The sequence below is a fragment of the Phocoena phocoena genome, chromosome 3 (assembly GCF_963924675.1).
Source record: "Phocoena phocoena chromosome 3, mPhoPho1.1, whole genome shotgun sequence".
Classification (NCBI taxonomy): Eukaryota; Metazoa; Chordata; class Mammalia; order Artiodactyla; family Phocoenidae; genus Phocoena; species Phocoena phocoena.
This window is the reverse complement of record NC_089221.1, coordinates 39,566,191-39,587,981: the sequence shown is the minus strand read 5'-3', so window position 1 is coordinate 39,587,981 and position 21,791 is coordinate 39,566,191.

Sequence of the window (21,791 nt, the reverse complement as noted above, 5' to 3'; positions counted from 1 at the left end):
TAATAATAAGTTACAGTTACTGAATCACAAATTTTATAAATTATTAACAGAATAATGAGAGTGTAGTTTGTTTTATAGTAACCACTGATAATAGTTATAAGCTCTGGACAAAATATGTTTTATAAAAATTCTAGAAAGACCCTGGAAATCAACCAGCAGTAAATAGAAACTGGAGGTAATACAGTCGTTAAAAGTAGAGGACCAACTAGGTGAGATGCACAATTATACATTTTTTGGCACCTAGGGATACTTGCTAGTTCATATATGCATACAGAAAGAGTTTGAGGAGCCAGAGGTGGAATTTGAAGTAGCCATGATGGGTAGAAAATGGAAATGGTGATGCCAGAAAAAAGCCAGAAAGAGGAAGGGATTTGCAAAAATTCTCTCTTCAAATTCAAAGCTAATATACCTGAATGATCTATACATGAGGTGAGACACCAAGAACCAGATAAAATAATAGCTGGAAACCTGAATGAGTTGAAAAGAGATTTCAAAAATCTGTTGAAAAGACAGAGCTTAGATTTAAAATTTCACTAAGTTAGAGGAGAATGATAAACTTGACTTAACATTGAACTCTGGAGGCACAGAAGTAAGAAATAAAGTCCAAATTCTAAGAAAAAGGAATTTAGCCTAAGAATAAAGGCACAATTGAAACAGACACTCTCTAGTAAAGCCTAAAGCAAGCCTTCACGTTATTAAGGTAATCTGCCAGTAATTTAATGGCCTTTTAGAACAAAATTCGCTATTTTCCAAAGAAAGATAATAGAATTCACAGTTTCTGTAACATATTCACAATGTTCAGTATATAATCAAAAACTACTAGACATAGGAAAGAAACAGGAAAATTTATGCTATAGACAAGAGTGGAGCAGGGTGAGAAGTAGAGATAGGAGCAGTCTGAGAGACAACAAAGATATTGAAATTATCAGACAAGATAACTGAGATGCTGAGATTAGAAGACAAGATTTTTTAATAACTAAGATGAATATATTAAAGAACCTACAGGAAAAGATGGATATTATGGGTGTAGAAACTGAATTTCAGGGCAGATATGGAAACTGTAAAACAGAACCAAATGAAAATCTTAGAACACAAAAATGTAGTATTGCAACTGAAAAATTCTTTAGGTGGGCTTTATACACACACAAAGAATCAATGACCTAGTAATACAGATCTATAGAGATTATACAAGTGAAAGCACAAAGAGAATAGAAGACTGAAAAGGAAAATAGAGTTTTAATGATCTGTGAGATTGAATCAGGAGTCCTAATGCATGTGGAAATGGAGTCCAAACTATGACAATGTCACTTAGAATACACTAGAAGGGAAAAATAAAAGTGCTATTAACACACCAGCGTGGTCAACAAAAAAGTCTTTCATGCATTTATTAAAAAAATTTTATTGAGTACCTATTGTGTACAACTACTCTAGACTTCGGAGATGCAGTGGTGAGCAAGAAAGACAAAGTTTCTGATTTCATGAAACTTGCATCTAGCTATAGCAAACAAACACTGAACTAATTGATGACTTTTACATAGTAGTTTCAGAGTATGGTGTAGATGGAGTAGGTTGAGGAGAAATTTCAAAATGAGAAAATACAAATAGTTACAGGAGAAAAATATTTTTCAAGATTAGTTTGCAAAGCAAACAAAAAACTGAAGGTATTATTGAGGAAGGCTGTGAAGCCAAGGTAACATTTTCTAAGGTTGGAAGGTACAAAAAAGGTGGGCATGATACTGGGAATGATCCAGTGTGGAGAGAAAGAAATTGATGGTGCAAAACAAAAGAAAAATGTGCAGGAACAAAGCTGTTGGGATGGTGAGAGCAGTTGATATCTCAGAGTGTGATGAAGGTGATTGATTGCTTTGGATCGGAGTTGACACAAGTCATCCACTAACCATTGTAATAGGATAGAAGGCAGAGATTTTGGCAAATTTGGGTAGATTGATGGGTATAGTATGGTTGGAAAAACTAGATGAATTTCATTTTATTATTTCTACTGATCCTAAGGGCCAGGAATGTAAGCCCCTGGTTTAATTTCAAGAGAATTCCATGGTATGCTCATTAGGTGTCAGTCATACTTCTTCTCTTCTGGGTTTAAACCCAGGAAGAATAGAAACAAGAAGCCAAATAGGAAAAGAAGTATCAGCTTTATTCTTTCTGGCAGTAGAAAATCAGGGAAATTGTACAGTATGTATGGTTAGATATTTGGATCTAGAGCTCAAAGAGAAGCCTGAGATGGAGACAAAGATTTCATAGTTAGTGGTTAAAATTTTGAACTAAATGAGATCATCTAGGGAAAAGCTATAGTGTGAAAAAAAGTAGAGAACTGACAATGAAACCCTAGTGAAAACTCCTATTTGAAATGCGAGGAGAAAAAGATGAGCTTCCTAAGAAGTAACTAGAACACAGGAACTCAGAATTCAACCTCCTTGGTTATGGTGTCAAATACCAAAGAAAAATTAACTAAGGTAAGAAGAGAGAAGGATATGGACATAAAGATTTTAGTGACCTGGATCTAAAGCTGGATTCTAATAGATTGAAGACTGAAAGAGAGAGAGAAAAGGTAGTGATACTGAGGTTCATCTACTATTTCAAGAATTTTGGCTGTAATAGGGAAGAAGGGGAAATGAGAATAATTAGAGGAAGTGGACTTTTCATTGCATAGGTTTTTATATATATATATATATATATATATATATATATATATTTTTTTTTTTTTTTTTTTTTTTTTTTTTTGCGGTACTCGGGCCTCTCACTGTTGTGGCTTCTTCCGTTGCGGAGCAACAGGCTCCAGACGCACAGGCTCAGCGGCCATGGCTCACGGGCCCAGCCGCTCCGCGGCATGTGGGATCTTCCCAGATCAGGGCACGAACCCGTGTCCCCTGAATCGGCAGGCGGACTCTCAACCACTGCGCCACCAGGGAACCCCAGGTTTTATATATTTTTAATGGTAGAAATTTAATCCAGTTTATTTGCCAAGAGCAATAAAGTGTCATAAGGGGAATTTGCAGACCTAGGAAAGAGGAACATCAACGAAACAAGTACCCCAAAGATAAAGAGGAATGGTGGCCATAAGAGAAGATGGCAGAATGAGTCTCAGACAGGTCAGTGTATATAACTTGGCAGGTATTGATAAAGGAAACTCTCACCTGAAATTCTCAGTTTTCTTAGTAAAATAGGAAACAATGAAGAACTGAACAGATTAATAGAAGGAAAATAGTCAATTGAGGTTGATTTCTCCAAATGGCTTACCCAAGCCTATGAAACTGTTGCAATGAATACATGAAAAACTGTTGTAGGAACTGACAGTGACTAGCTTCATAAAGGGAAGTTGGAGAGGACAAGAGAACTGTCTTCAAAAAAGCAACTGTCTGCATACTTGAATATTTATTGTTTCAAGTATCATATATATTAAAAGTTAGTTTAGATAGAAACAATGGCCTATAGAACAATGGGTAATATATCACAGAATAAAAATTTGGACTCAAGATTAGGAAAATATTTTCTGACAAACAGAATTGTCTGGGGATATATTGCAGGGGATGTAGTGAGGTTCCAGTTATTAAAGATATTCCAGCTGAAGATGGAAAAATACAAGGCTGCATGTATAGGGTGGAAGATGGGGCAAGATAGCTATGAAATTCCTTTATACCATTTGATTTTTTTATTCTACAATTACAATATAATTTCCCTCTTATTTGGTGTAGTTCATATTAGAGATTGAAATTTAAACTGTATTTTTATCTTAAAACAACTGCAGTATCACCATGCACCTCAGACAGAAGGTTTGATCACAGGTATGTCATACATTTGAATTAAGGAATTTTGATGCCTTTCAATTTTTTTTAAATCATTTACTCACCACATGCACACATTCACACACACACACACTCACACACACACATATTAAAGCAATTATTTTAACCTATTTAACACATACACCTCTCTCTGAAAAGACTATCATGTTACTGATAAAATCAGAAACAGCTCTTTGGCCTTGTTTTACTTTGGGAAAATCTTAAAATAGAGTATTATCTATACCACCTAACATCTTTAGTCTGAACTCACCAGGAAGGCATGGACTCAGTGTTCTATTTTTAAAGCTTGTAAATATATATTGAGAAAAGAATAGAAATGAAGAAATCTCTACTTTCTTTTTCAATTTTTTTTTTCATTTAAATTACTCGTCTGAGAAAAAAAGTCACTGCTATGCTTGGCATTTCTGCTTTCTGATCCATAAAAGGAAATTGCGTTGAATTTTTTTCCAGACTGAAGTATAACAAATCTATAGCTGTTATTCTTCTTCTGTTTACCTCTCTTTTATGACAAGAATGAAGATAATGACTATAGTATATGCAATGCTTAAATGTTGTCAGATATTCGTCATATTTATATTCCTTACCGACTCCACTGTCCGTAGTGATTTAATACTACATTAAAGTCAAACCTGCGAGGACATCATAAACAGCTCTTGTTTAAAGGGCATTGTGAAGGAGAGCCTTTAATCTGATTGATGAAATAAATGGAAAGTAATCTATCCTCTATTCAACAGCTTGTTGATGATATGAAAGAATTCCTACTCAAGCAAGCAAGGCTTTAGAGAGAAAGACCTCTTTCATCCTGTCAGCTTCTCATTTTTAGAAAAAAGTTAAGTTTTTCATCATGGTTCAGGGGAGTCCTTGTAAAACGTTCATTGAAAATTTAAGAGCAATTACAGTGTCAGACAGCTAGAAAAATTGCTTTTACTGAGTGAGAGTTCTCTGACAGATGCATTGTGGGAGAATTGATTCTTTCTAAAGGATAAGTGAATTGTCATTGTTAGGCTCTTCTCGTGACATCTAGCTAGATGTCATCTGCTTTGTAACAGAAGATTTGAATCAGACAACTGTACTCAACACTAGACAGTGTCTAGATTAGTTCTGCAAAGAAATAAGGCTTTGCTCTGCATGGCATCAACTGGGCTTTTAAAGATTACAGAGGAGCAAGGGTTTCAAAAAAAATGTTAGAAAAATCAAAAACAAAGCTTTATAGCCACTTCAGAAAGCCTGGATGATTAACCTGTAAGGAAGTCTGTCAAATCCTTGTGGAAACCATATAGAGAAAAGATCAATAAGATACCTACTGGCTCCATTAGCTTGATGTAAAAAAGGGAGAGGGAAGCTGCTCTTCCACAGAGAAACTACATTATTCCAGGGATTATGCGGGATCAGTTCATTTTGCAGAGAAGAAGAAGAGAAAATGAATGAAGATTCTTGGTGGGCCAGGACTGGAGAGAAAGGGCTTGTCAGGTAATATAACTGGTGATAAGAAAGTGGCTCATTGACTGGGAGGTGTCTCTAATTAGATGTTCATTTGCATAGGGGAAGTTGCCAGTTCTAATCTGGAGTGAGGCTGGAGGAGAGAGACTCAGAAAAACGGCTGTCACTCAATCGGCTGTAAGCTAAATCTAACATAATTGGAGAACTGAGTACTTGCTCATTATTTACACTGACTTTTAGAGTGAAGGACTATACTTGCTGTGGATAAATATGCATTTAAATCAGTAAAATAACTCTCATCCTAAATTTTCACAATCTCATGCACGTTAACCATTGAATTAGGACTAAAATATTCAGCTATGTACACATGGATAAAAATAGTAAGTATGACTTGCTGTTATAAAAGAAAAAAGTTCCAATGTTTTTAGAAAGATTATTTCCAGAGTGAATTTATTTTTATTTATTATTTTATATTTATGGTTCATTATCAATTTTATATTTAAATACATTTATTTTAACATTTATTTTTAACAAACACTTTTCCCAAAATTAGCTTTTGAATATTTTCAATTAAACTAACATGGACAATACTGTTGGGTAGGTAAACCATGGATAATTTACTTTGGATGAGATGGTTGGTATTAGCCAAAATATATCTGATTATTCATAGAATGGTTCAAAATTCTTAAATTTTTGGAATTGTGTTTCTCGTTTCCAGTAGCAATTGTGCACTTAATGTTCAATGACTTTAAAATAATATTTTTAGAAATTTACCTCAGCTTTAGCAAAATAGCAAGAGATTAACTCTATCCCCTTTCTTTAACTTTTAATTTATCTTAAGATTTTTTTTAAGCCATTAAAACATTCTTAACAATCTGCTGAAACACAAACTGTCAGCACAACCTTTGCAAGAAAAGCTTTGTCGTCCCAAAACAGTGGGCTACATCTGTATTCCTGTTCCGAGCGTTCTTGCCATTTATGTTTCCCTGGAGCCCTTTATCAATGTTTATATGAGTCCTCAAATGAATTGATAATGATTTCAATAGGACAAACTCTCATTCTGCTAGTAGAGTGCAGTTAAAATTAAACAACACACAAATCTGACTGCTTTCATTTCTGGTATTTTCCTTTTAACATCTCTAACCATTTGTTTCACTCAGGTTGGCAAAGTGCATTTAAGTAGTTTACTAACAACTGAATTATTTCATGTGTCTCTACCCTAAGCAGTAATACATTATTCAGTGCATTGCATACGTAGGGAACAGTATGTTATCCAGTCAATGGTGTTATGATTCAAAATGTTTGGCATGATCAAAATCACACTAGCTTTAAAAAAGCTTACTTGATTTCATAGAATTTTGTAAGTGTAAATCTGACTGTGAGATAATGCAGTTAAACTGAATGCCATGAACAAACAAATGTTACATCTATCAGATATTTAGAAACTAATAAGCAAAAAAAAAATCTTTTTTTCAGCTTTCCTAATGAGCATTCCTATAGGGTGCTTGTGTAACCAGGTGGCTTACAGTTAGCAAATGGCAGAAGTAAACTAAATTTAATATTTTACAATATATTACAAAAGATAAGCCAATTCAAAAGTGTATAAATAGAAACATACAATTCTTGTACATAAAATTTGTTTTTAACTTATTAGAAAACATCGCTAGATATTCCCAGTTCCAAAGTAAAGGCACTTGAAAGGGGGTAGAGCTGTGCTCGGTCATGTGATCTAAGTGTTCCTTAATTCAACAATGTGAAATAAGGAACAAACATAGTCAAGAAGCATTTACTCATCAACAATCAAGCAATTTCAGGTACTCATGAGAAAGCAAATGAGTGAACTTGTGAAATCTATTTTATCAGTAGTCTTAGGAATCCATAAAAAATACATCATGTTCATGCGTTCTGTTAAATAGCATCGTTACTTTCCAGTGAAAAATCTATTTCACTTCCATTTTACTTACTAGCTCATTTTACCCAAAATTATTTCTGGCAAAAATTGACAGTAATAATATTTCTCCTTTCAGAGGCATTTAAACACACATAGATGAATAGAATTCTTGAGCTTTAAACAATTTATGAGAAAAAAATTAAATTTTTTCATAGACAAAAAAATGAATAGGAAATAATGATTTTAATAGGTACATTTAAATTTCAGAAAAACATAAAATTATTTTTAATCTATCACCCTTAATATACAGAAGGAAGCAATAAGTAACAGTTGATTTCCTCCCTTATAAGTCCGAAGTCCTATATTACAGTAGTCACCATTGAGATTAGATGTGTGGCATCTCACCATTGGTATTGACAACCTGCTGTATAATATTGGGGAGAATTCTGCAATTTTTGAGAAGAAAATCCCTAATAACTACCGTGAGATTTTTATGGTGACTCCATATTTATAAAGAAACAAAATAAACTCTATGTAATATTTATGGTGGGAATGAATGGCTTTCCTCTAGCATTCAGCTGCCTTAGCTGAATATGAAATAAGTCATCTGTATCTATGTTTGTGTAACTTTACCATCTGTAGCAAAGTATATTATCTAGTGTCACATTATGAAAGTCTCAGTGGAACAGGCTTTTTACTTCCCAATATGTATAGAAGAATTACTTTAATCTTTTTCCTCTACGAGAAAAGATAAATGTTATCTGCTGTATATACCTGATGAAACACTTATCTATTCTGATAATTAATGAATCCATTTTAAGCACATGTTATACTATCCATCTTTTGTGGTTCAAAAATGGATGACAGTGTGATTATGTCTTCATGAGATAAGTAAATGTGTGTATTCTTAGATCATCTGGCTTTTAAAATACCAGCAAAGTAAAACTGTGGCAAATTAGTTGTTTTTCTTAATTTGGACTCCAAATATGTAGTTCTGTCTATATTATTGAAAGAGGATATATCATAGCTGATAATTTTAGAAAGATCGAATTGCACTGGAGTTGAATATACTAATGATTTAATATTTTATATGTTTATATATTTTGTAAAATGTGTAACATAAAGCATTTCTCTGGGCAGGGTTGATGTAGATATGAGCAAAAGATATAGTTGATTATTTACTCATCTGGGAATAAAGTGTTGAGAATAGAAGACACATGGACCTCCTCGGAGTGCCACTCATGCCATTGGTTCTAATGAGCAGTGAATTAGAAAAATCAGCATTTCTAACAACCTGGCTTTCCACCCTAAGTGCAACTAAAACTGCACCGTTTGCCAGCACAGCCATGACCTCAGTTCTGAAGAGGCCTGAGAAACACTTACAGTGTGTTTAAAAGAAATTTTTATTCTTAAACTTAGAAAAATTTAAGATACCATTTTATAGTCCTATATTTTACTTCACTTAGAAGGGTCTAAGAAACCTGTTTTGTATATTTAAGATAATAAAGCCCCCAAAAGCATTTTTCTAGCATACTCTATCCCCATCCCATCCATTTAAGCATTGTCCTATCTAAAATCTTGAAAGCTCTTCCCTAAGTCCATAGAGAAACTTTGCCTCTGTATCATGTTGCCCTGTGCTTGAAGTTGAAAAAATACTAACTTCTGGAAAGCATTATAATAATGTTCCAAAATATAATAAAAGTGGATAGTGTAAGAAGTGAACGCATTTCAGACTAAAAATTGTACCAAGAACTGGACATCAAGGTTTGAATAGGTTGGAATTAAATACATCTTTTAAATTTTTTTTTTCTTTTTCTCATATTTCTCAGTGTGTAATCTGGAGATTTCTAGTGACTTAGCCACACCCAGGATATAATGCACATGTCTACAGGAACTGACAGAACAGCTTTCACATAAATCTGTGGAAAGCAAAGACAAAAGGCAAAATATGCCCAGGTTGTCGATTTGTCTTTGATATATTATGGAAGTTGCAATGTCTTTTCATCGGAATATATTTTATGTGGGAGCAGGAGAGAAGAGGACTTAATATGCTCCAAGACTCCCTAAACGTCTCTTTCAAGTTGCTTATGTTGAGCTCACTCACTTTTTAAAAAAAAATTTAAGTAATATAACGGATTCCTTCCCTTTGAATCAATTAGTTGTTTTAGCAACATATAGGCAGTAGAGAGAGAAAAAGTTAGAGAAAAAGCAGTTTAAACTTTGAGCTTTCTCTACTTGAGCAGTTTTGTTATCATCTTCTGTTGTAATGGTGTGCTACTATTGGGATTTGCTTTCCCAAAGTGACTAAAGAATTAGAGAGATAGAAGGAAGGGAACTGGTTACAGTGGTGATAACAGACTATCTCTATGGGTTATATTTAAAGCTGTGATGGCACTAAATTCTTCCCTTAAAAATACGTTGTTCTTTGTGATATGTCTTCCAGACTTTAAGTCTGACAAATAGTGTGTAATATCAAAAATTCCTTATATGATCATGAATTAACTTTTTTCAGTGAAAATTAGTCTCTAATTAAAAAGATTTTTGCCATAGTTTTAAATTATGCATGCTATCATATTAGAGGATGTCAAACATTTTAAAATACTGGTCAAAGAAAGCTTAGGTTATGCAATGTTTCCCAAAGTCATATGACTTAGAGACTTTATTCAAAGAATGTCTACTTGGACAATATTTCAGTGAAACACATGTTGGAAAATGCTATCCTATTACAGCAGTAGATGACAAGGTCTATATCTTGCAAGACACATATTGTACATACAGAAAGCAACTTGGGAAAAAAACAGAGCTTTAGACCACAGTGCAGATGGTTCTAAATTTCAGAGAAAATGAAGTTTTCCTAAGGACTTGACCTTGCTATGGAAAACATTCTAGAAATTAGTTCTGAAAAAACTGACCAGCATGGTTTAAATTCTATATTTCATGAATAGCAAGAATTCATAGAAATACTCTTTTTCTCCCTTCTTCCGTTTCTCTTCATCATGCATTTGGCAACATATGTTTTAAAATAGTCTCTTTGCTTCAAATCATTCCCTCATCAAAAGCTGTCCCACCTGTATCATATTAAATTTTGAAGATACCACATATTTTAAGACGACATATAAACGAGGACTAAAATAAATAGTGTGGATCATAAGATCTCTAAGGAAAATAGAAATCACTATGTCCTAGGGTGCTTTGAAAAGGTCCCTAGGAGAAGTGGGACTTGAGTGAAGCCATTACACGAATGCCAAAGTAAAGGAATGTCATGGTAAGGAATATGCATGAGGAAATCTTCTCTAGAGATTCTAAGTATATAAACTAAAATGATATGGTAATGTGACCACCGTGTGGTTTTTGGTGTTAATTTTCAATATTTGCTCACTAAAGGGTTGATGAAAATCTGAGCTAACTACGGATGAGGAAGCTGTCTCTATTCTGCCCATTCCCTGTCCTTTTAAGCATTTAACACTGAGTCTCCTTCCTGTTCTCCTTTATCAAAGAAGATCGTAATACGTTCCTATTATACAGACCCTTAACTTGTGTCAGGAGCACAATGCCCAATGGAAAGGATTCTTGTCTCTAAGTCTACAAATGCCTATGCTTGGACTTGGCCTTGCCCATTTCTGTCCCCAGAATTTTGCAAAAGAGGTATGACGATCTATGTCGGACCCAATTTATTCAGAGAGATTTATAGAGTTGCCTTGGCTCTTTGGAGCAGAATACTATCTTGACTGGATCATACTTTAAAGAATTTCTATTAGTCTGTTTATTTATTGTGTCACACTTTCAAATGCTACTCACCCTTAACTCTACCCAGTTTAACACCCTGCGATTTTGTTGATGAATGAGTTCACTTTTACCTATATATTGTTTTATAATCACAGCATTGCTTTGTCAACTATTGGCAATTGAACTGTGTTTAAATGAACCACGTAAATTAAGGAGGTAAATAGTTTCCTGGGATTTAATCAATCTATTAATTAAGACTTGAGTAATCTTGGTCTTAAATCCCTAAATTTCCTCATCCTTTTTTTTGCTATGCTTTTCATTTTCTGTACATATTCACACACACACACACACACACACACACACACACACACACACACACACACTACTTGCTATCTAGACTTCAGCCTTCAGAAACCCTCTGGTTTCCAGAATTAGTCTGACATGAAGACAACCTAAGAAGAGTCTTAATGGGTCAAGTGGTCCTAATGTATCTAACAATTACAAGAGTTGTTCCAAAATGGTGGAAAAATAGAGGCTGAATTCTGATCCTTATTCTTATGGAATAATGTGGGACCCATTGCATTAGGTGGTGAAATCCACAACTCATCTACAAAAGCTACATGGTAGACAGAAGTTTCAAGAAGGGAGGAAAGTGATCATTTGATATGGTAAGCGATGGAGGTGAGAAACAGTGGTGGCAGCTCTGAACACAAGGAAAATGATTTATAATAAGGCCAGTGGCTGCAAGAACAGCAACTGTTTCGTATTCCAACCAGTGCCAGGCAGCAAACTGCAGACACTCTGACAATGGAAAGTGTTAAAAAGATAAAGGATAGAGCAGCTTGGCACTTGAGTAGATAACTGGATGCTGGGGGAGAAGCAGCCAATTGCAACCTGATACATATCCCTTAAAGGACTTCAACGTGTCATTTGCAGGCATGCCGATCACTGGAATTCAGAAGCCTTGGAGATATATGGCAGTGCAATGAGAGACAACATAGGGCTTAGGCAAACCTAGGTTTGGAAATGGGCTCACTTACTTGGCTAGCTTTGTGACTTTGGGTCATACTCTCAAGCCTCTGCTTCCACATCTGTAAATAGGAATAATATGATACCTGCCTCGTATGTGTATTATAAATATTAAATGAAACCACCTATGTACAGTACAAAGTGAAAAGCACATAGTAGCACTTGGTAAACAGCATTATTGTGCTCTTTAGCTCTGGGTTCCTGCCATTTACTAGAATCATTGATTTTTATTATGAAAAATACTTTGGGAAATGCAGCAATAAATTACTGTTTAATGAATGTGTTACTTAGAAGTAATATTGAACATGTACAACGGAAATTATTATTTAAGCAAAAACTGCAGAACTTCATTTTATCCATTCAGTATCTTGGAGAAGGTATCCAATGTGAGTGACTTAGCAGCTAACTGAAGGTTATCTCTTAATATTTGTAATATATTTTGGTCAATTGGTGTCAAAAATCCTTTTTAAAATGGACACTTCCACATTTTCTTGGAAAAAAGTCAACATAATGGATTGGATGCCTGTTTGGGGCAGATATAAATGGCTACAGTTTACTGCCATTTGAGAGATTTTTTTTTGTCTCATTTCAGGATTTTTTCTTTGTCTCTAATCTTTGCTTCTCTCTTGTCATCAGTACTGTTTAGTCTATGCCTACAAAATGCAAATCAATAAAAATCCAAAGCACACATACAGTCATCCCCCAGACACAAATGTACTCATTCACGATCAGAAAATCATAAATACCGAACTTGTTTAGATTTTTGGTAAAACACACAAAAAGTGGGACTTGATGAAAAGATGTGAAGACTTAGGAAGCTACACAAGCTTTGGAGTAGAGCATTAGGATATTTATTTGACTTCTCAGGAGAACTTTTTTTCTTATCTGTAGGTTCTTAGCTGTTCCAAGTAGGCCAGATAAATGGCCTCCAGACAAGTGAATTATAACTATCTACTTGCTTTAGTTTAATTTAAAAGTTTTGCTTGTCTGAAAAAGATAATGTTATTTATTCATTAAAGCAAACAGTTTTTTCCTGTTATATGTGCAGAAAAGGCTAAATAGTTTTGCAAACATTTCTATGCAACAGCTTATAGACATGTTTTTCAAAGTGTTTCTGGGGGAAAGCAACTGGCAAAAATTCACACTTGGAGATCACCAAGAAGGTCTGGAAACTTACGTGATTCTTCACAATAGGTCAGTTGACTATGTTGACATCGACTAGAACAAAAGATAAGTTGTTTAAAACTCTATAGAGCACACATAGATTATATAATACTCTGCTGAGCTTTTAGAGTTTACATCTGCTGCTTACAGAGTCCCTTGACCTTGGGGTTTGGCAGTCACCATGAATAAGTTTGTATCATGTCCATAGTGAATTGTACAAAGTGAACCTGTGTGGGTGAAACAGGTCAGTGTCTCCAACCTTCTCAGACACATTCAATACAACCTGAGTAATGCAGTGCAAATTTGTTTCTAAAACACCCATCTGATCGCATTACTCCCTTTCTTAAAATCTTATTCTTATAAAGGTGAAACATGGTGAAGTTTCTTCATTATCAGGCCACAGATTACCATCTAGATCCATTTCTCTCACCATGACTCCCCTGCCCCCAGCACCCACCATACATATGTCAAACCAACATCCTACTCTCCAGACATATCCAAGTGCTTAGAGTCCCCTGAACACACAGCATTATGTCTCTATGTTTTTCCGCATGTAAGTTTTTATTCCTAATCAGAACCCTCCAAAGATAAAATGGGCTTTCATGGGAATTAGAGAGTTCCCAGTTTGGGCAGGTTTCAAGTAAAACTTGACAAGTAAAGAGACTATACTGGATAATCATATATCAGGGATATTGTAGAAGAAATTTACGTATTTGATGGAGTAGAAAACAGAAGAGTTAAACTAGATGACCACTAAGAGCTCTCCAGCCCAAGAAGATCTTGTTTCTCCCTAAATGACTGTAGCGGGAATACAAGTCATAATAGTAGTGGGAGTGGTGATAGTAATCATAGTTTTCTTTCACTGAATAGTTTTTGTTTTCCAGGCTCTGTGCTTAGCATTTTATAATCCTCTCAACTAACCCATGAAGTCAGTATCATTGTCATGTTTAGTTCATAGAAGGGGAAGTGGAGGTTCAGGGAAATTTTCTAACTTGCCCTAGAACACCTCGAGAGAGTGAGTCCAGATTTAAACACAGCTTTGCATGACGAAGACCCCTCCCCGTCCCCACTATTCAGTGAGATAGAGCTGAATTAGTAGTCAAAACTGCACCGCACAATAATGCAAAGTCAAAATCTATGCAAGAGGGAACGTTCTCAGTCAGCTACATCTAGAAATGTTTGCCCCTAATCAAGTTTACACATTGATCTCCACTCTGCCGCACTTACTGGGGAAGAGGGCAAATAAGTGTGCCATATGTGGATGTGAACAATTTACTCACTTGAGTAAGTTAAGCTCCTTAGAAGGTCCGTTAATTACTTTTAAGAGCCTTAAGACAAAATAATTAATGAATTATTACTAGACTATACTAATAGGGCCAATGTGGACTATAAAATTAATTTTTCTCCCCAAGAGCTTAACCTCTATTTGGAAGTAGTTGATGCAATGGAAGAGTCTGTGTAATTTCCCTCCTCCACCCGTACATCCTCACATATACCCAAATAGGAAACATGTTATTAGAATAATCATAAAGCTTTATCTGCAAGGTAGCTAACAAATATTACTTTAGGGATGTAAAAACAGAAATATGGAGCAATTAATTAGCGTCCCCTACTTCACAAAGCAAATATCTAGCATCTTTAGGAATAATATACAGGTTTGCCTGTGCATTCAGTAAGATTTTATGACATCTTCTCTGTGCTAAAAAATGTGTGGATATCAAAACATAGAATGTCCTCTATGCTCTCAATGAACTGAGAGAAACACACACATACACATACACACTAGCAAAGCAAGAGAATGTATAGTACATGTGTGTGACAAATGCATTTGGAGTTATTAGCCTAAAGTAAGAGAAAAGACTCTCTGGAGAGGATTTTGATCTATATCTGAAGAAGGAAAAAAATGGCTGTGAGTGGGAGAAGGCTAATAAAGTTTTCTAAGCCAAGGAAATTAAATGACAAAGATTCTAAAAAGTGGACGAAAGTTGGTACAGAATGAGATGAAATTAGTTGCATGGTGAAGATGGGTGAAAATTCCTGATCTTTTTCACTCTGTTTCCATTCTTATAAAACTCACTTCTATTCATTGTATACTCAATGCATATTCCACTAGATTATCCACACTCTTATTCTGTTCATCACTCACAGTCCTGAAAATCTTCTGGCAGTACTTTTATATAGCTTAATGATGAATACTTATTCTAACAATGAAAATATAAAAAAGGAAGACCATGTCCTATATTAATATTTTTGTATTCTGAGGCAAAATTAATATAGGTAACGTTAAGGTCCAGAACACTAAAGGAAGTTGATTAATATACAGAAAATTTTTGACACAGTAAGCATAAGATATGCAAAAGCTATCACATGCGTAATCCCCTACCCTCTCTACCCCCAAATCAAAATCTTTTTCAAAATTAAAACCTCTGTATTGCTGTGTTCTGGAGCCATTCCACTCCATGTCCTCCTGGAAGAGTGGAAAGTCCCCTTAAATCATAAATTTTGGTAGCTCACCCCACCGTGACAATAAACTGCCTGGGAGATTTTCCTTTCTCTCTCAGACTGGTTTCAAGTGGCCACTTCCCAGAAAATCCCTGCCAGGACAGGATCGCCTCACACTCAAGTCAGGACACAGAACCATCAGACCCAAAATTGCTCAAGAGAAATGGTTGTTATCTGGTATCAATCTCAGACAGATGAAACTGAGCATTGCCTTTTATGTTAGGAGAAGAAAATAATTAGAAAGAGAGGCAATCAAGTGGTTTAAACCCAAATGATGTCGTGAGCCATTCCACATTTGAGGAAGTAGAGGGGTAGACTGTGGGGCACAGAGAGGAAGTCTCCCCAGAGAGAAAACCTGGGATAGGATAAGAATCAGTAATGACCCTGAAGGGAAAAGGGAGTCACAAAGTAGAAGCCCCTGGAAACAGAGAGAGGAAGTCACTCCTCAGTTAAAGACCCAGGCTTGCTTGCCTCTTAATACAGATGAGCAGCTGCTTACATTTCTAGAAGCAAACCTTGCCAGTCCTGCCTCTGTGCTTTTCCTTTCAGCCTTATTGAAGTCTTGTCTGTTCCTAGTATGTGGCCCACTTGTTTATCTCTGGGCATTTGCTGTTCCCCGAGTCTGGAATCCTGGCACTTTCCTCCTTGCCCTCTGACTAGTCGACAGCTTCACATGGTCCATCACTTTCACCAGAACGTTTTTTTGACTCTAGCTCCCACCTTCAAAATCTGGGTTTGGTGTTCCCCCATGACACCCTGTCCCTCCTCCATAAGGTACCTTGTTAGGGTCATGTAGGTATATTTCTGTATCCTGTAATAGACTAAGACCTATGATGGTAGAGACCCTGTTCATTTTGCTCACTTTTGTTCCTTCACTGCTTAGCACATCACCCAGCATATGGTAGCTGTTTAGTAAATATTAAGTGGATGAATGAGTGGATGAAGGATATCCCTTAGCCTGTGGGTAGCTCTGTTATAAAAAATTATAGTGATAATCATAATGATAAGCATTACTCACTGCAGTCTTTTGTGTACCAAGCTGTTGTATGTTAAGCATATTCATGTGTTTATCTGATTTATTCCCAAAACCATATGTTAAAGACTATTTTTATCCCCACATTACAAATGAAAAGTTGAGATTTAGAGAGCTGAGAGAAATTTCCAAAACCACACAGCTAAAAAACTTGGAAACTGATATTTCATTTGAGGTCTGTATAATTTCAGAGGCCAGTTCCAACCTTAATATAATACTAATTTTTTTCCAGCAATTTCTTAATATCTTTAGAATACACTGATAAAGTCAATTGATTATTGGGAACTTACTACACTTGAATAGGTGTGCATGTAACTTTATTCCAGCCTTGCTTGCTTGCTTTCCTCTGTTATTATATTCACCATAATAAAATTAGGAACTGTTGTCATAAACCAGGGTGAAAATAAACCTGTCATAAACCTGAGATCATCAGGGCAAAAATAAAAAACAGTTCACAGAGCAGATAAAGTATAAACTTTTTTTTTTTTGCGGTACGCGGGCCTTTCACCGTTGTGGCCTCTCCCCTTGCGGAGCACAGGCTCCAGACGCACAGGCCCAGCAGCCATGGTTCACGGGCCAAGCCGCTCCGGGCATGTGGGATCTTCCCGGACCGGGGCACGAACCCATGTCCCCTGCATCGGCAGGCGGACTCTCAACCACTGCGCCGCGAGGGAAGCCCCTAAACTCTTTTTATAAAGTATAGTTGATTTACAATGTTGTATTAGTTTCAGGTGTACAGCAAAATGATTCAGTTATACATTTATATTTTTTCAGATTCTTTTCCATTATAGGTTATTACAAGATATTGAATATAGTTCCCTGTACTATACAGTAGGTCCTTGTTGTTTATCTACTTTATATATAGTAGTGTGTATTAAAGTATAAATGCTTATTCACTAAAATTATTTTAATTTAATTTTTTTTATGCAGAGGTTCTTATTAGTTATCCATTTAATAAATATTAGTGTATATATGTCAATCCCGATCTCCCAATTCATCCCCCCACCCCCCCCAACCCCCCGCCACTTTCCCCCCTTGGTGTCCATACGTTTGTTCTCTACATCTGTTATTCACTAAAATTTAATTCAAGATCAAACGTACTAACTGCCAAATTTTTGACTAATGAAGGGAAGACACTAAGTGTGAGTTCACTGTTGACTAAGTCCTGAGTAGCATTCAAGGTGTGTGTGTAAACAAGGTGGATTAAAGTAGTGGAATTACAGCCAAATCTGGGTCCCAAAGTGAAGAGGATAGCTATAATCCATACTTAACCATTCTTCCTGGTATTGGAAAGGTGGCGTGAGAGCAGGAAGTGGGTCTCAGCGGGAGCAACCCCAGCCCTGCTCCGGGCTGGTCTTTCAAACTTGTGGTCTGAGGGGAAGTGTGGTTTAATGGCTCATCCACCACCTGTTGCCCTCACAATAAGTGATAGCAAGAGCCTTACAGAGTCTGATTACTAACTCTCTTCAGGAGGAAGTATTGTGAACAGAACTTTTTTGTTGTGTTTACAAAGAGATCTGTTCTGTCGATTCTGATGGAAACGTACAGAAGAGATTGGGTATCAGGATTTCAAAGAAACAGAATCTTCAGGGCTGGATGAAATAGGTAGGGGATAAAGAAGAGCAACAGGGGAAAAAGAATCTCAGAAAGCAAATTTCCCTATTTCAATCTAGAGTTTTAGGCACCCAGGATGTTACTGGCTGTGGTAATACCATCGCCTCTAGCCAGAAGTAGCTCTTGAAAACTAGAAATGTGGCTTGTTTGAATTGAGATGCATTTTAAGTGTCAAACGCACACTGGGTTCTGAAGACTTAGTATGAAAAAGAGTGTAAAGTTTTCATGAATAATTTTTAAGTTGATTACATGTTGAAAGAGGATTTTCGGTAGAGTGGGTTAAATAAAATATATTATTATAATTAACTTCACTTGTTTCTTTTTAACTTTTTTATGTGACTACTATAAATTTTAAATTTACATATATGGCTTTCATTAGTGGCTTACTTTATATGCCTATTAGATAGCACTGGTTTATAGGATGGTTACATGGATTACGTCTATTTAATCTTACTTTAGCAGGAACCTTAATCCTCTTTAATCTCTAAAGTTTAAAGAGTCTTTAAGTCTTTAAATGAATTGCAAATAATGTTGTTATCAATCCTGAAAAATTCTACTTTTTATACTTCAAAATGTTACATAAGAAGGTTCTTTTTGTACTACAATATTTTTTGCTCAATTCAACTTTTTAAAATTTAACTCAGCAACTGTGAACTAAAGAGTGATAACATCCAGTGTGAAAAAGCTGGAGAAGTAATGGTGTCCCTTAATACCAGCAGCAATTTGTTTTCTGTGAAAAAGAATGATCTGAAGTGGAAGCAAGATGGGGGTGAAAGCACAGAAATCTATGAAATCAAATATTGATCCCTTGTGATTGCTATTACTTTATCATAAGGTATATTTTACCTGAGAAGGTATATTTATCAATACAAGTCAATATGAAATACTGGGTTTTGTGAGTATCTACATATGATGTACATTTAGTTTGAAAATGGTCCACATATTTTCAAGATTTTTAAAATTACATTCTTATAGCTTTAGGGATGTTGATTTTTTTTAACTTTTTGTATCAGTCTGGGGCTCTGTTGGAAGCAGAATTTTCCCTGGGTGGTTTAAATAAAGAGATTGAATAAAGGGCAAGTTTAAGAACAAAACAAAACAAGGAACAAACACTCGAGGCAGCAAGATGTCATTACCACTGCCAGGATTAATGCAATAAGGTTGTCAAATAGTTTTACCAGAGATAAAAAAACAGCTTGAGCCAAGGAGGAGGATGTCCTCTGAGCTACCTGTGGTCTGAAATGCAGGGCCAAGTAGGAAAGTAGAAAAGAAGTATCCTGAACTCTCTCTTCCTACCACCTTACAACCTACTCTATTGGAAGAGCCCAAGTGGAAGCCACCACCTTCCTGCACAAGCATTCAGAGAAAGGTAGAGAACAAAGAGCAGACAGGAATGAACTAGAGAATAAATAGCACATTTATGAACCACTTCTTATTCAAATTATTTTGCTTAAGATCTAAAACACTGTGAATAGGGATAGTGACCAACAGGAAAAATAAAGTGGTGTGATCAATCCTAATAGAAAGGTTGTTAATTAAATAAGAGATGCTACATTATATTAAAGAGCATGAATATGGAACAAGTTATGCAGTGGAAATCCAGGAGAGTCATAATGCTATAGAAGGATAAAGGAATAGATGTTAGATGTAGAAAGATTGTAGTGCTTAAATTTCTCTTTTGATTAATTTATGAATATAAATTGTAACATATTGTAATGAATAAGAATTAAATTAAAAGACAATGAGGACTTAATTATACATCTTGAAAATGGGAAATGTATAATTTGGGAGAAACTGCCAAAAGATTAGAATTTAATAATTAGAGAATACTATTTTCAACTTCTGACATTTGACATCTATGTTGATAATATTAGTGATTTGGGGTTCATTAAAACTATGGAGAAAATCTGAAGTCTCTAAAATAGCATAGATAATTCAATACTCCATCACATACCAGTACCCTGTATAATCAAATTTTATAGACAAATAACATTTATTTTAAAAACAAAAGCATATGCATAATATTATGTTTAACACTGGTATCTCAGCATTTCTCATGCTGTGAACGACCTGACCTAAACTTGAGAATGGCCATTGTCTCCCATTCCCTCAAATAAATTGGTGACCCGCTCCAGAAAGCCTTTCCTAACTCTGCTCCCACTCTTAGCTCATTGGGAGTGAGATCAGCATCTTAGAGTAATATATGCCATAGATTGTTGAACTAAAATGAAAACTTAGAAAAGTCGATGAATAACATATTCTTTCTGCCAGTGTTTGGTTGAGATTGTGTTATCAGTTATAGTTGCTGACCCAGAAACAACAGTGCTATAATCTACATTATTGAATAAGGGAATACACATACCATTTCGATATTAGGCAGAAGGTGAGGGAGCTAACAGTCTATTATGAAAGGTCTAATCCTTGTTCTCATTCTGGTAGAAGGTCCTAGTTATACTTGCTGACTAGGCAACCATTTTCGTCAAGGTTTCCTTCAACTACCAGGAAAAGTACACCATTGGATCCCAATTTCTCATTCCATTAAACATGAGAGGTTATTTTAACTTGGGCAATTTCAGTACATGTACCAGCAACACCCCACCACCTGTAGAAGACCTCAGTCATGCTGTATGAAATATTTGGTTTAAAGCAACATCACAGGTTTATCATGCAACTACCACCTTTGAAATGTAACTCTGAATAACAGGACAATTGACCCACTGAATGAGGTGATCTAGGAGAATAGTTCTTTCCATTTCTGATATTTTAAAATTATTATTTCATATCTGTAGCCATATAACTTAGGTGTATTTTTCTATTCAATGTTCCCCAGACTTTCCTAAGCTTAAAATATTCTAGAGATATATAATCCTCCCCCTCACAAATAAATTTATAACCCAAGGCCAAGCATCTCAAGGTTCTTCTTCAGTAAGCGTAGAGTGGAGTCTAAGACTTGGTATTTCCAAGAAACCCGCTTGCCCCCAACCCAGAGGGCTTCCACGATTAGGCAAATCTGGAAAACAACTACAGTTGAACAAGAGTTGGCAATATTTGAATTATATTATTTTAAAGATGTACTCTGAACCCCTTAATTTTACTATTTCTTAAATGAATCCCTTTCTTAAATAAAACTTGATATATATTTACTACACACAGCAGGGAATAATTATATGACTAACAATTTCCATTTTCAAAATAAGATTGCATATATGTGCTTTCAGTTAGCCAAAACTACTGCTCTAGCATTTTTGTGTTTATAAACAAATTTTAAATGGTTTTTCTTGCATTTTGTGGGAAAACCTCCAAATATCTAGATCATTCAGAGCAGCCACCATTTAGGGAACATGGTCTTTATATAAAATATTCTTCACACATATTTGCAGTTATTCTTCGCAAAAAGTGTGCATTGTTGTACTCATATTTACAAATGAGGAAAACAAGGCTCAAAAATTTAATTAACATGTCCCGAATCCCATAGTTAATATCAGAACATTAGTCTAAAACAGACAATTCCTGTGTATAGCACTGCCTCACAGGGAAAAATACTGTAACAGACTAATTTACCCGTAAAGCC